Here is a 15020-nt window from a genome sequence, read left to right as displayed (position 1 = left end):
TCCTCGTTCTTCTTCTCCTCCTTCTCCTCTTCCTCCTTTTTATGTTCCTTCTCCTCTTTTTCCCTTTCATTCTTCTTTTTCTCTTCTTCCTACTTGTATTTTTCTTCTTCCCCCTCTTTCATTTCCTTCTCCTTTTCTAGCTTATTATTTTTCTCTTTCTCGTCCTTTTTTCACCTTTTCATTCTCTTTCTCTTCCTTTTTGTTTTCATTTCTATCATTCACCACCTACTCTGTCTTCCACAGCATTTTTACTTTTGTATTAATATCATTAGTGCCTAGTTTAGTGACTGGCATATAGTACACAATGAATCAATGCACATTGATTATTAGATTATAAATTGCTTGAAGATTGGAATCTATGGCTTATTTTTCATCTTCCTTTCCAGTGCCTAGAATAGTGCACTAAATGTAGTAGAAGTTTAAAGGATCATTCAATGAATATTGAATGAAAATAAAGTTTTGTACTCTTTTCAGAATGTTGCTAGTCTTAGATCCATGAAGACAGCTTTATGCTTGATCTCATTATTCTGTTGATCTCAGCTTCCTTTAAAAAAAAATAAGACTTTCCATCAAAGAGTAATATGGTTCTTTGCTGTCACGCAGTGCTGCCAGGTTCACTTGTCAACTGTCCCCCTGTGATCTTGAAAGTTCGGCTTTGCTTTTCTCTCCCACGCTGGGAAGCTTCCAATGGCAGGGAAAGGAAGGGGGATTCCACATTTCTCATCCTCCTTGCCTTGTGCAAATTCTTACTACTCCCAGTTGGGCATTTAGGTTAATTAGACATGAATGACAATGATGCGATTGAACTTATCATAGTTAATGTAGCCGTTAAGAGTATATTTCTATGCAGCATCTGTATATAATTTGGATAAGGAAGCATAAAACCTAAATGTATCCTTCCTTAATTATTTTAAAGCAAAAAAAAATGGAGAGCATTTTAGATTAATTTTAAATTTATCTGTACTTCTGTCAATGTGAAATACAAGATTTATCTTGAACATGCACTGCACGTGTGTTATGACACATGGCCCAGGTGTCCTTCCTCAAGAACTAGTTCTGAAAAGAAAGTAAAGCAAGGGAGAAAGTCAGAAGATAAATGAATTACCATAAGGAGAGATCAGAATTATAAAAGCACAAAAAGGTAATAATAATTTGAAAAATGCCAATATGGCATATGTATTTTTAATATAAAAGGTATGAAAACCTAAAAGTCGATTTTTCTAGCTGATAGTTACATGCTTATCTTTAACACTTTTACTAGACAGGTGACTCTGGGCAGGTCATTTGTACTCTTTGAGACTCAGTTTCTACCTCTACTTGTAAAATAGGGGTGATAATGCCAATAGTATTTATCTCATAGAATTCTTGAGAGCATCAAATGAAATGACAGAGATAAAATGTTTTTCAGATCCTTAACGTGTTTGATAAGTGTAAGCTATAACTATTATTGCAGTGAGGTGGAGCAGAAAATAGGGTGCTGGGCCTAGAGTCAGGAAGTTTTGAGTTCAAATATAAATTATATTTGACATTAGGCAAGTAATTTAACTGCCTCAGTTTCCTTATATGTAAAATGGGGACAGCAGTTGCACCTACCTCCCAGGGATCAAATGAGATAATAATTGTAAAGTACTTAGCACAATGCCTGGTACATATTAAGGACTATAAAATGTTAGCTATTATTATTGTTGCTAATTTTGTTATGTCTTGAAAGCCTGCTAATTCTTAAAAAGAATATATCTCTAATCTGACTTCTCCCTGGAAGTTTCCTTGCCCAGACAACAGCAAATCAGGTTAAAGTGAGATTATGTCCACTTTTAAAAAAAGATTTTGATATTTGATAGATTGAATATACTGAAAAAATAAGAAAATAAGAGGCTCATATAGGCCAAGGTAGGAGGAAAGACTCTTTTGTGCCTGAGTGTCTGTTCCCTGGCCCCCCACTTCACATTAGCTAGCCAAAACAATCTTTTCTAAGGCTGATGCGACTTTTTTTTGTGGGGGAGACTCCTCCTGTTAAAACTCAAAAGTCACATTGAGTGTGGAGTAGCTGAATGGACCATGGTGGACCACAATTTCTCAGCATTTAGTGTACATCTCTCCCATACACTTATCTCAGTAGAAAATTCATCTGTTGTTAAACTTATTGAAAACGTTTTGTTCAGCAAAATGCCTTCAGCCTGAAATTTTTTATTCAGATCAGAGCAATGAGATCAATTCTAAGGTAGAAAATGAAGGAAAGAAGGAGAGAGATCTGGTATCTGAGGTAATAGATTGTAAAGGACAAAGTTTGAAATTAAATGTTATGGTTTAAATGTTTCTGTAATTCACCCCCCCCTCCCAAAACAAATAAACAAACAAAAAAACAAATTCTGCAGTAAGAAAACAAAACAAAATAAAAAAAAACAACTCACCAGAAAAATGTTTTTCCCCCCACTCTAGATTGCTCTTCAGATAAGGGAATGGGAAAAAACAACAACACATTACTTATCATGGATGGCCATTTAATGGTAAAGAGCAGGTGTTTCAGAGCTAAAATTTCTTGATAAAAACCTCTCTTGGGTCTGATCCTTCCATCCTGAATATTTTTGTTTTTCTCATCATCCAATGAAAATGTCAACTTTAATAAAAATATAATTTCACGAACCCTTTAGAATGGTCTATAATTTCAAATAACTTTACTTCAAGCTAAGCTATATAAATGATGTGATTGCAGATTCACCAGCAGCTCAGGTCATTGCCAGAAACCAAGGATGAACCAAGTGAGTTGAGGACCTCTTTGAATGTATACTGTTTTTAGTTTTATAGCAGTGATTGCTATGTTCTAGCCCAAACCCAGACTTTGATATGAACTAATGTCAGAATCTGTCTCTAAGTCCACCTTGACAAAGCTGACCCTAGGCAGAGTTGTGAAGTTGGAAAAGTTTGCCTTCAGCTAAGTCTCAAAACCTCAGAATGTAAGGTAGGAAGAGGAAGGAGTAGGAACTTTGTCATTCTTTATACTTGTCTCTCCAGTGCTGAGCATAACATGTAGAGGGAAACAAATAAACATTTCTTAATTGATTACTTGGCTACCAGTACCTCAACTACCTTTTGGTGATGTTCTCCCCTCATGGCAATGTGCTGTAGGCACTTAGTACCCTTGTGCTCTCCTTTCTCTCTCTATACAGCTGTCTCTTGGGAAATAGGAATAGTGAATTTTCATTGGCAGAGGAAACTCCTGAGGAAGAAATTCCTCTGACAGTGTAGGTAGGTACCTTTTCTGCAAACTGTTGTATTTGAGAGCTGCATTATACTGCCTGGGGAAATCACATTTCAACATCATCTACTTTCTATTGTATTTTTAATTCACTTTGTTAAATATTTCTCAATTATATTTCAACCCAGTTCTAGTCCCACCCGGGAGTGTTACAGGCCACAGTTCAGCCCTGTGTATTTGGCACCTTTGGCCTAGAGGTTAAGTGATTTAACCATGGTCATATATCAGGAAGACTGGAGCCCAGGTCTTCTTGGTTGTGAGACCAGCTCTCTATGTAGTGATACAGCATGATGCCTTCTCATTTTGGAAATAATCTGCTGAATCAACTCATTGTAAGTTTACTTACCTAGCATGTAGTAGGTGATTAATATATGCTCATTGATTGATTGATTATGATTCTTAGGAATATTTATATTTAAATAGACATTATCTCCCATGGTTACACTGTAGGAAATTACTGCGGGTTAGGATAGAGTTTATGGCAGTGTCTATAATTCACAATCTAGTGCTATAGTTTTGCATAAGGCCAAGTTCATTCTCTATGGAGATCTGAACTCATATGGAGGGAGAATTTGGGGAAGGTGTTGGGAAATTACAAATGAAAAGTCATGCCAAACCCTGATCCTGGGGATACCAGGGTTAGGAGCAAGGGAACTCTACAGCCAATTTGGTGATGGTTACATTTTCAGTGTGAGCATTCACATCCCAGAAATCATACAAATCAGGGAATGATTTATTGTTTTGTTGATTGTCTAGATTAAGGAAGTGATGGAGGAAATGTTAATAATTCATGCTACAATTAAAAATTTAAAACACTAAATTAATCAATAAATCAATTAACATGAATTATTACTATAAATTAATACTAAATTAATTTAGAATACTAAAATTAAAAGTGTGTCATTTGTATATTTTCCCCCAGAGAGTCTCTTGTTAAGCTCTCACCAGCATACCCCACTTTTCAGAAAGATTGAAGGAGACAGGAAATGATAATGCAGGGCAGTATATTGATTGAATGAGTATTCATGCATTTTCTGAAGTGTCCCTCACAGCAGTCCCCAGAGGATCATCATTATTATTTGGCATTTGCCATATAAAGCACTTTTAGCTTTACGTATACAAAAACTGGGGTGGTGGTTATGCATCGCTTAGTCATTATTCAGGCTGTTCCCTAGAGATAGCTTGGAATCATCCTTCACCAACTGGAGGTGGGGGTGTGGGGAGTGAGAGAGAGAGGGGGGAAGGGGGAAGGGAAAGAGACAGAGAGAGAGAGAGAGAGAGAGAGAGAGAGAGACAGAGAGACAGAGAGACAGAGAGACAGAGAGAGAGTGTAGGAGGCATGGGTACGTGAAGTAATTTTCTCAAGGTCACGCATTAGTTTCCATGGGATATCCAGAATGTTAAGTGTCCGATTGTAATTCCATCCTTGCCCTATTAGGTCATACTACTACTTGGTTTCTAGGATTTAAGACTGAACTGTGCTGAACTCATGAAGCACAGCGCTGTGTCTTCAGGGAACAGAGATCACATAGTTCCTCACTCCCAAGGGTCTGGAATACTACTTACTAATATTTGTTTCGCAACTCTGCTTTCCTGGTCATTTAATTGCTAAGAAAATGAATGGGGTCAGTAGTAAAGTCAGCTGAAGTCCTTCATGCAAGAAAGTCCCAATCTGGCCGGAAGAGCATACAGTCCTTTCCCATATCCATCTCTAAGTCAGACAGAGAAGATTAGCACTGGCTGGTGACAGTGATGGGGTATCAGCAAACCCAGTGTTTTAATCCTTGTCTATAGGGTCACTTCAAACTGTATTAAGATAAAATGAGAAAGAATAGTTCGACTTTGGAAAGAACTGACCTCCCTTTAAGTACCAACTAAAAATCCTTTCTTTTTCTGGAAGCCTTCCCCATCCCTGCTTCATTTTAGTGCCTATTAATTATTTCCTATTTCTGGCCCCACTCAGGAGTGTTGTAGACCACAGTGCAGCCCTGTGTGTTTGACACCTCTGGCCTAGAGGTTAAGTGATTTACCCAGGGTCATATAGCCAGGAAGATTTGAGCCTAGGTCTTCTTGGTTGTGAGACCAGCTCTCTATCCACTACAGCATGCTAAATTAACTTTCTATGTTAAATATTTTCTATTTATCTTGCTGGCAGCTAGGCGAAACAGTGGATGGAGTGCCCGACCTGGAGTCAGGAAGACCTAGGTTCAAATGTGCATCAGGCACTTACTTATGTGACCTTGGGCAAGTCACTTAACCCTGTTTGCCTCAGTTCCTTATTTATGAGATGAGCTGGAGAAGGAAATGGCAAACCACTCCAGTATCTTTCCTAAGAAAACCCCAAATGGTGTCATGGAGAATCAGAGAGTACTGAAACGACTGAATAACAATTTATGCTACTTGTAGTTTACTTTTTATAGATTTTTTTTTGCTTGTTGTTTTCTCCATTGGATTGTAAGCTCCTTGAGGTCAGGAACTGTCTTTTGTCTCTTTTTTATCCCCAGTGCTTAGTACAATGACTGGAACATACTAGGTGCATAATAAATGTTTGTTGATTGATCGAGGACATCAGTTTCTAATCCTAGAATGCTCTTAGTTTACTATGTGACCTTTGGTAAGTTCACCCCCCCCCCTTCACCTTTCATCATTTTCAGAATGACAGGCACACACAGTACAAAGAACACCTGATTTGGAGCTTAAGGAATTGTATTCAGACCTCACTGACACTGCCTGTGTAGAAGTCACTCAGCCCTCCTTTCCCTTCAATTTCCTCATCTCTAAATTAGAGGGTTGGATTAGTTGGACCACCACTAAATTCTCTTCCAACTATAAATTTATGATCTTACTACCTTTGTGGTCTTGGGCAAGTCATGTAACCTACAGGCCTCAGTTTCCTTAATTGTAAGATGAGGCAGTATAATGCCGATCAGCACAGCACACCCGAGAGCTGCTGCTTTATTTAATTTTAAGGCTCTAATCCCAAGGTATAATGAACACTCTATTTATTCAGAATTAAACTTTAAGCCAGAAATTAAAGCATTCACAATTCACAACTACATAATGACTTTTTACTAAGGTGGCCACATAGCCTTAAACAAAACATATTTTTTGGTAGCATAGCATTGGCCAAAATATTTGTTTATACATTCAGGAGATCCCAGACGGGTCTTCCCTCACACAACACATCCCCAGGGGTAGCAGAGAACACAAACACCCTCCATCCCTAGGTCACAGTAGGTTACAATCCCCTCAATCCAAGCAAATTCTAATTGAGGGGGTATCCTTCCTCTCACTCTGCTGTTGCAGGCTCACACCTGGTGCTCTCCTTGGTCCTTCCTTGCTGCAAAGTTTTCATCTTGACTTGGGGCTGATTTTCTCCTGGCTCCTCCTCCAGGGTCCTCAAGTCAATTCACTTTCAAAGCCTCTGTGACAGCAACTCTTAAAAGGGCTTAAGCTAAGCCTCCTTCCCCAGGGCAGGTCTTTGCCCTATGGCTCAATTCACTTTCACAACCTGGAGACTCCTTCAGCAAGCCTCTGCTGTCTCAGCTGCCACCACCATCACTAGCTTTCTCAATGCTCCATGTTCAACACTCACTGTTCATTTTCATCTTCATTTTCTCTTCTCTTCTTCTGGGTTCACATTCATTAGCCGAGGGAGGAGGGAGGCCTTAACAGAGGGGCAATGCATCTGATTGGTTCAGTAGAGAAAGCCCATGTTCATGGTACCTGATTGGCTGAGCCCCTGTGCGCAGTCCACCAGTTTAGCACCAGTAACTCAAGGTCTGACTGGCCCAGTGCCCAATGGCATGAAAGCCCTAGGGTTTCAGCACCTGATTGATGTAGTGCACAAAGTCATGAAAATGGTGTGTTACAGCTGTGTATTACTGTGTATTACCATTATTCAAAGGCCTCCAGATGTTTACAATTTAGCCTGAGGCTGGAAAACTGAATTCCAAAAGAAAAACACCAAAAATCCCACCTTGCTTGTGGTAACAGGTAGCTGAAAAAGATGACTTCCCAAGTTCCCTCCCAGCTCTGATCTGGACCTGCATTGAAAGTCTTTCCAGATGGCATCTCACTGGCCTTCAAGAACCCAGGGTTGTCTCCCCAGTGAAGACTTGGAGACTCTAGGGGAAGATGTACCCTCATGACCGGGGCAATTTACTCTAGTATCATTGTGGAAACTAAGATGAGAAGAATTTAAAATACAGTATAAGTATGCAATGGTATAGTGCCTTAGCTCCAGAAGGTGGAGAGTTAAACTCTATTTGCCCTACCACTCACCACTTTTGGCTTGCCTGAGCTGGAGATAGCAAGTTCTAAGGCAGAAGGTGGAACTAATGACTGTTTAGGGCTGTGAGAAGGAATGGAAGTGTAGATGAGAGCAGATGTGGACAAAGGTGTCTCCAGAAATGTTCCCAGTGGCCTAGGGTAGAGGTAGAGGGAGGGAGGAAAGGAAGGAGGAAGGGAGAGAGGGAGCTGATATTGACAGTAGTTATGAGGCTAGGTAAAACCAAAAAAAGAAACAAAAAACCCAAAGAAGGTATCTGTCCAAATTCTTACCCAACAGAAATATACAAAGGAAAATAATTTAACTTACCTTCTTGTCATTACTATCCTCCCGCTGGAAATCTGGAAGGACAAAACTCCAATAAATGTAATCTTTGCTAGCATCTTTCCGTGATATTCCGGATGTCACTCCATAGCCAAGTGGGGAACAAGAAGGCAAATCACTGAAGTTATTTCTGCAAACCCTAAAGACAAAGAGACAATCACACTTGGCCTGTGAAACAATGTGCCTCCCAAAATAGAACCCCAAACATCACTGCCAGTTTTAAGACTGATATTTACTGGCTCTGAAGAAACACAGATGGTTCATAGTTGCATGGGGAGAGGTCTGGGGAGTATTTAGCTCAACTTCAAAAGAGATGCTGATTAAGATAGGGGTTGGCTCTTCTAGTTTGCAGCATGGGGTCTATATGCAAAAATAGAAGCACCGTTAACTATCCTTCAAGGCTGAGCTCCAATTCTGTCTCTTCTAAAAAGGCCCTCAAAGTTCTTTTCTGTATAATTCACAATATAATAGTGCTGCTCTGTATAATTCCTTTAAAAATTAATCCTATATTACTGTATGGATTCTCTTGGTTTCTGGAACACTTACTCAAAGCATGGTGCCACAGGAGGATACAGACACATACGCAGATGTTATGTGTGTGTGTGTATTTATGTGTGTGTGTGTATATATATATATGTATATATATACATATATATATATATATATATATATATAGAGAGAGAGAGAGAGAGAGAGAGAGAGACAGACAGACAGAGACAGAGTGATAGAGAGTTGGGAGTTCAATGTCTTTATTTTACAGATAAAGAAAATGAGGACAATGATGGTTAATTGACTTATCTAAGGTCATCCAGGTAGTAAGTAGTAGACTCAGAATCTGAACCCAGATCCTTTTATTCCCAGGCTAGTAGTTTTTCTGTTTATAGAATTAGCAGGTATAACAATGGATAAAAAGTGCTGCAAGTCAGGAAGACAGGAGTTTGAATTCAGCCTCAGACATTTACTATGTGGCCCTGGACAAATGACTTAGCTCCTCTCAATCTCAGTTTTACTCATATGCAAAATGGGGATAATAGCACCTACCTTCCAGGGCTGTTATGAGGATCAAATGAGAAAATAATTATAAAGTGCTTTGCAAACCTTACAATGTTATATGTTAACTTTATTGTTAATATTGTGAAGTTTTTAAAGCATTTACATCTTGTCTTCACAGCTAGATATAAATCCATTTAAGAATAACAATCACATTTTATAACTACTGTCTCTAGCTTCTCCCCCTTAGAGCGCCTTATTCATGTCAAGTATTAGCTATTATTCTTATTAATTAATACTATTACTACAGCTTTTACTACTATTACCACTACCACTACTACTACTTTTATTACTACTACTATATCTACCATGATGACTACTACTACAATTACTACTATACTCCTATTTCTACCGCAACTATCCAATTACTACTACTGCTACTTTTGCTACTACTACTGCTGCTTCTACTATGACCACTACTACTACAATTACTACTAATAGTACTACTACTATTGCTGCTGCTACCACTTCTACAACACATTTGTCCAGCTAATTTGGGTCTGATCCACAATGCTAAAGTACTTCGTGGGACATTCTGAGCAAGAGTCCTAGAACTGTTATTGTTCCAGCTGGATCTATAGTTGATTGTTTCTGGATGGCAATGTGGTTCTAGAAAAAAAAAGCCTGCATATTCCTCATGTCTCTGCTGAGACCCTGATTGTGAAATGAGAAAGAGGTTGGCAAGGTTTTGCAGTGGAAAGAACAAATGACATTTATAAAATATAGGTCTTAACATGTCTCTCTCCTGCTCAAGAAGCTGCGGGGTCTTCCAAAGTGGGCTCCATTTTGTTTCCTGGATTGTTGTACATTACTTGTTTTTATGTTCTTTATGGTTCAGTCAAATTGCTCTGCATGTTTTTGGTACAGGATACATTCTCTCTTACCTCTGTAATTTTGAACTCTCTCTCTCTCTCTCTCTCTCTCTCTCTCTCTCTCTCTCTCTGTCTCTTTCTCTCTATCCATATCTATCCATTTCTCTATCCATCTCTCTCTCATCTCTCCCTCTCTCATCTCTTTCTCTGTATATACATATATATATATATATTTTTCTTCTGACTTCTATATTTTAGAGTTGCTATCTTCCTTCAAGATTCAGCTCTAACACAACATCCTATAATCCTCTCGTGCTGATCCCTAGTTAGTGGCATCTTCCCCTCTCCAAAAATTACTTTATATTTGCTTTGCATGCATTTTCCCCTCATTCTTAGTGCTTATGTTGTTGCTTTTTTCCTAATATAATACATGCTACATGAGGGCAAAGCCTGTTTTATTTTTATCTTTGTATTCCCAGTACTTAACAAAGTGCTTTGTACTTAGTAGGTGCTTAGCAATTTCTTGGTGAATTGAAATGAATCAATGAATTGAGAGTCAGAAGACCTGGCTTTGTATTATATCTATCACTTTATAAACTAACTGTAACCTTGGTCAAATCAATTATTTCTCTTGGCCTCAGCTCTCCTCTGTAAAAAGAGACAGTTGAAATGGATCATCTCTGAGGTCCTTTCCAATGTTGAGTTCATCAAACACTGGTTACACAAAAGGGAATAGCAACCAAACCCACTTATTTAAGCAAAATAGCCAGGAGAAATTGGAGAAGTTCTACAGAATAGAATATATTAGAAAATAAACAAGAATAAATGAGCTCTCCTTTTGAGAGCAAAGTAAAATCTCATCTCAAATTCAGATAAAGGCCCTGATCTCACCCAAGGGGAAATCCTTTTTCTGAATTCTCTAGGCTCACTATGCCTACTATGTTCCAGGCAAAGACTATCCCTTTTCTCAAGTGACTCATTCAAATGGATCACATAGCACCTAGAACATTGCCTTGTACATCAGAGGGGCTCTATATCTGAATGAATGATTATAACGCAGTAGCATAATGTATATCTATGAAGGACAATATATTCCTTGTAGCTCTGGATATCATGGAGACTGTCATTGGGTCTCAAGATACTTTGGTATTCTGACTATTTTACAAACAGAGTGAAGAAGGCATGTAGAGGTTATGACTTTAAAGTCAAAAAATGCAATTAGAATGAAATAACTCAAGACTAGTTTCCTATCCAATGCTGGTATTGTAAGGCTATTCATTCAAGAGTTCATGATATGTGACCATCCTTCACTGCATCCCTGGGATTACAAACTGTCATTTCTTATAAGTCCCTGACAGTGAAATGTAGACTCCTTCATCTGAAGCATGCTTCCTGAAATTGCACCTTTGGATCACTGTTGGATTACAAATTATATTTCAGATCAGAGAATAAACTGATACTGGAAAAAAGGGCTCATATTAGTTTGGTTTACATTTACAGAATGTAGGACATGTGTATTATAACAGAGCATTGTGGGGATGGAAGAGACCTTGAGAGGTTATCAGCTTCATCCCTTTGCCTGCCAGTAGTCATACAGAAAAGACTTAGAGCAAAGCACATGAGTATGACTCCCAGCTCTCTACTTTCTATCTATGTATCCCTAGGTAAGCTGGTTAACTTTGGTAGTCCTCAATTTCTCATCTGCAAAGTGAGAAGGTTGGAATTGAGAATCTCTTCTATATTTAAATCCTGTGATTGTTATCTGTTGGATTTTCCCCACCATTCATGATTTCACGCAGATATCTGGGTCTTATAATTCAGTGTGACATTTTGGATGTTTGGTCTTTGTCTCAACTTCAAAGCTGAATTGAAGTACAGAATCACTTTAGGACTAGACACCTTGGGCTTGCCATAATACTATACCATATCCTGCGTGGGCATCTAGGCTCTACCTAGTCCCCAGCTGTTTTATTTTCCCATCGTGTACCTGAACAACAATAGCAAGTCTATGATCTGTCATATACCTGAGAAATCTGCATCAAATTAGATTGGTCCCTCCTAGGTGACTGAGCACAGAAAACCCATGAATTTGTAATGTAGACTATCCCCTTTGTTTCCAAACAATTTGTCAACAATCTCTCAATCCCATACATATTGGTCTTACACTTGTTTCCAACTAACTGCTATTAAGAACCAATTAAGACTCTTTTAGTGTAAGGACAGAGCTTTGGAAAGAGAAAGCTGTCAGCAACATTTTTTTTTTTGCTAGAAATAAATGTCTATTACCAGGATTCTCCAGACCTGGTCCCTGTTGAATGAATATGATATTTTTAACTATGCTTCATTAAAAAAATATCTTGGATAGTTCCAACATTGCTATTACCCATCTATGGACCTTGAGAAAGTCTCTTCAGTTTTCTGTTCATTTGTCCAACTGTAATGAGGAGATATTAGCCTAGGTGGTCCCAAAGGTTCCTTCCAACTCTTAAATTCCATGTTTCTCCAATAAGACCTTCATCTGTAAGTTCCTAAAGTGTAGACCTGAACATGAAGTAGGTCACTTCTCTGCTCAACAAGCCCCAGTGCCTCCTTATTGCCTCTGGGATCAAATAAAAACTCCTCTCTTTGGTTCTTCATGGCATACCACCATATCCCCTTTTCCAAACTGATTACACATTAAGTGATACTTGAATCCAGACAAACTGAACAACCTGTTTTTCCTTACGTGATGTTTCATCCTTTATGTCTATGCCTCTGTACAAGTTGTTTTTCTTACCTGGAATGTACTCCTTTGCTGCTACCTCTTCAGATTCCTGGGGAAACTTTCTGTGGAATTCTCCTAGTCTCTAGGATATGAAATAATGAGGTCCCTTAAGAATAGTTGGTGATGTTAGCAAAATAATATCAAGGCTATTTTTGTATCTGTAAAATTAAGACAGTCATATTTTCTTTTATTATTATCTTATTATTTTTATTTTATTATCTCTGTGATATAGATCTGGATCTCATAAAATTCGAATATTGATGCCAAGCTAATAATATAGTTGGGTCACTGAGTTATAGTTTAAGAGCTGACAATTTACTGTCATTTCTTCTGATATTTTACATGTTACCTTAACTGGTCAATACCATTATTATAGTTCCCTATCAAGTCTTGGGCTTTTTAAATGGCAATATGATCTTTTGTCCCATAAGGAGAGAGATTATCCTTTTTGAAATGGCTATAAAATAATTCCATTAAGTTTTAGGACTTCTGTTTATTGTTAAGTAAGATGCAGGGGTGGCTAGATGGTGCAGTGAATAGAGCACCAGACCTGGAGTTAAGAGGACCTGAATTCAAATCTGGGCTCAGACACTTAACACTTACTAGCCATGTGACCTTGGGCAAGGCACTCAACCCCAATTGCCCTACATTCCCCCCTCCAAAAAAAAAACCAAATCAGATGCAGTGATTCTTGTTGGAGACAGAAATAATTCAACTTGACCTTATTCCTAGACTGTACCAATTAATTATTTTAAAAGGAAGACCTGGAAAATTTTTTTTAAAGAATGTCTTGTGAATCTGAATTGGATATATTCCATTCTCATTACACCAGTTATTCTTGCCTCCCTATTAGTGGCCAAAATTTTACTTTCACCTTGATTAACCTATCATATAAGGAGATTTAGAAAATCTTAAAGCTGCAAAAGCATCTTTCCATTGAACTCAAGTACTAATATTCTTAGGAAAGAAATATTCAATTTTATCCAAATTGTGCTATATTCAGCTTTTCTTGATTCTAGTTTAGTTAATGTTGGCATCCAAAAGTGGAAGTTTGCTTACTATCCATGGAATTGGATGAGAATAAGCCATTTCATGTGTCTGCTATGAGGCATGTCCATAGAGACTGAAGGATGTCTCATATTGCATTCATTAGTGAGAGGCCTGGTATGTTGATGACTAAGTGATTGTCATGATGGGGGATGACCTCAGCCAGGTGCCTGGTTCTGAATATCACTTGTATCCTGATAGCTGGAGGGGTTCAATTGACCTAATTCAATGTGCATTCATAAAGTATCTACTTACTATGTATAGCTTACCCTATAAGGTGCTACAAGAGCTACAAAGAAACTCCAAGACATTGTCCTTTGTCACCAGAGAGGTTTTTCTTTTCTTTATTTGGGGGGGGGGGGAAGGCAGGGCAGTTGGGGTTAAGTGACTTGCCCAAGGTCACATGGCTAGTAAGTGTTAAGTGTCTGAGGCTGGATTTGAACTCAGGTCCTCCTGACTCCAGGGCTGGTGCTCTATTCACTGCACCATTTAGCCACCCTGAATTTATTATCTAATAGGGGAGAAAGGACACACACACAAACAACCACAAAGCCTAACAGGATGTACAATGTCCATAAGAATATAAAGAATCATGCAAAGTTGGAGGAAGAAAATTTCATCTCCCACTTGGAGGATCAGGGGAGCCTTCATTGGGGAGGTGACACTTAAACTGGGCCTTGAAGATTGCATAGAATGTCAATAGAATAATTTTGTGATAATAGTGGGAAAAGTACTAGAATTAGAAATGTAGAAAACTGGGTTTGAATCCTACCTATGATACTCACAATTTATATTACTTAACATAGGTCAGGAAACTAGGTGGTGTAGTGGCTAGATTTCTGGACCTGGCGTCAGGAAGACCCAAGTTGAAATCTAGCCCAAGACACTTCCTAACTATGTGACTCTTGGCAAATCATTTAACTATTGTCTGCCTCAATTTCCTCATTTGTAAAATGGGAATAATAATAGCATTGGCCTCCCAGGGTTGTTCTGAGATGAGCCCTTAGCACAATACCTAGCACATAGGAGTTATTACATAAATGCTAGCTATCATTATTATTGAAGTCTTTTAACATATTTGAACCTCAGTTTTTTCATCAGAAAAATAGGGATAATAATTGTAACACCTGCTTCTCAGGATTATTTGACAGAAAGCCCTTGAAAAGCCTACTTTCCCCCCTTCCTGCCTCCCCCCCCCCCCCCCTGTGATTTCATTGGCTTCATTCAAGACTCTGCCCTCTGAGATTACCTCCAGTTTTGTACTGTATATATCTTATATATAATCAGACTGTGGAGGAGCTTGAGTATTACACTAAGGAACTGGGTTTTCTCCCCCCTAGGCAAGAGAGAACTTTTGAAAAATATTGAGCAGAGGATCTTGGTGAAAGGTTTTAAAAATCCCTTTGTTGTCAGTATTCTCTTCTTAAATAAATTTGTATTTACTTATCTGTGCATGATATAGCCTTCTCTCTCACT

At 38.4% G+C, this 15020-nt stretch overlaps 1 protein-coding gene and 1 long non-coding RNA gene across 3 annotated transcripts in view; one reads left to right on the top strand and one right to left on the bottom strand.

Annotated features, from left to right (window-relative positions):
• The window catches only part of LOC138155394 (uncharacterized), a 15834-nt gene extending 7663 nt beyond the window's left edge, over window positions 1–8171 (bottom strand). The window contains exons 1-2 of one of the 2 annotated variants that reach the window (XR_011166824.1): window positions 8108–8171; window positions 7857–8010 (exon numbers count right to left, since the gene is read on the bottom strand). This is a non-coding gene — a long non-coding RNA (uncharacterized lncRNA). Of the gene's footprint in view, window positions 1–7856; window positions 8059–8107 lie in introns of those variants that run through there. The other variant, XR_011166823.1, reaches the window with a different exon arrangement.
• The window catches only part of TAFA2 (TAFA chemokine like family member 2), a 531793-nt gene that overhangs the window by 369669 nt on the left and 147104 nt on the right, over window positions 1–15020 (top strand). The window lies entirely within an intron of this gene.

The sequence above is a fragment of the Petaurus breviceps genome, unplaced genomic scaffold, assembly GCF_028583685.1.
Source record: "Petaurus breviceps papuanus isolate PSGF00001 unplaced genomic scaffold, PetGlider_PUasm1.0 154, whole genome shotgun sequence".
NCBI classification, from domain to species: Eukaryota; Metazoa; Chordata; class Mammalia; order Diprotodontia; family Petauridae; genus Petaurus; species Petaurus breviceps.
Note: the sequence above shows the minus strand (reverse complement) of the source record. Positions and strands in the feature narration are given on the sequence as shown.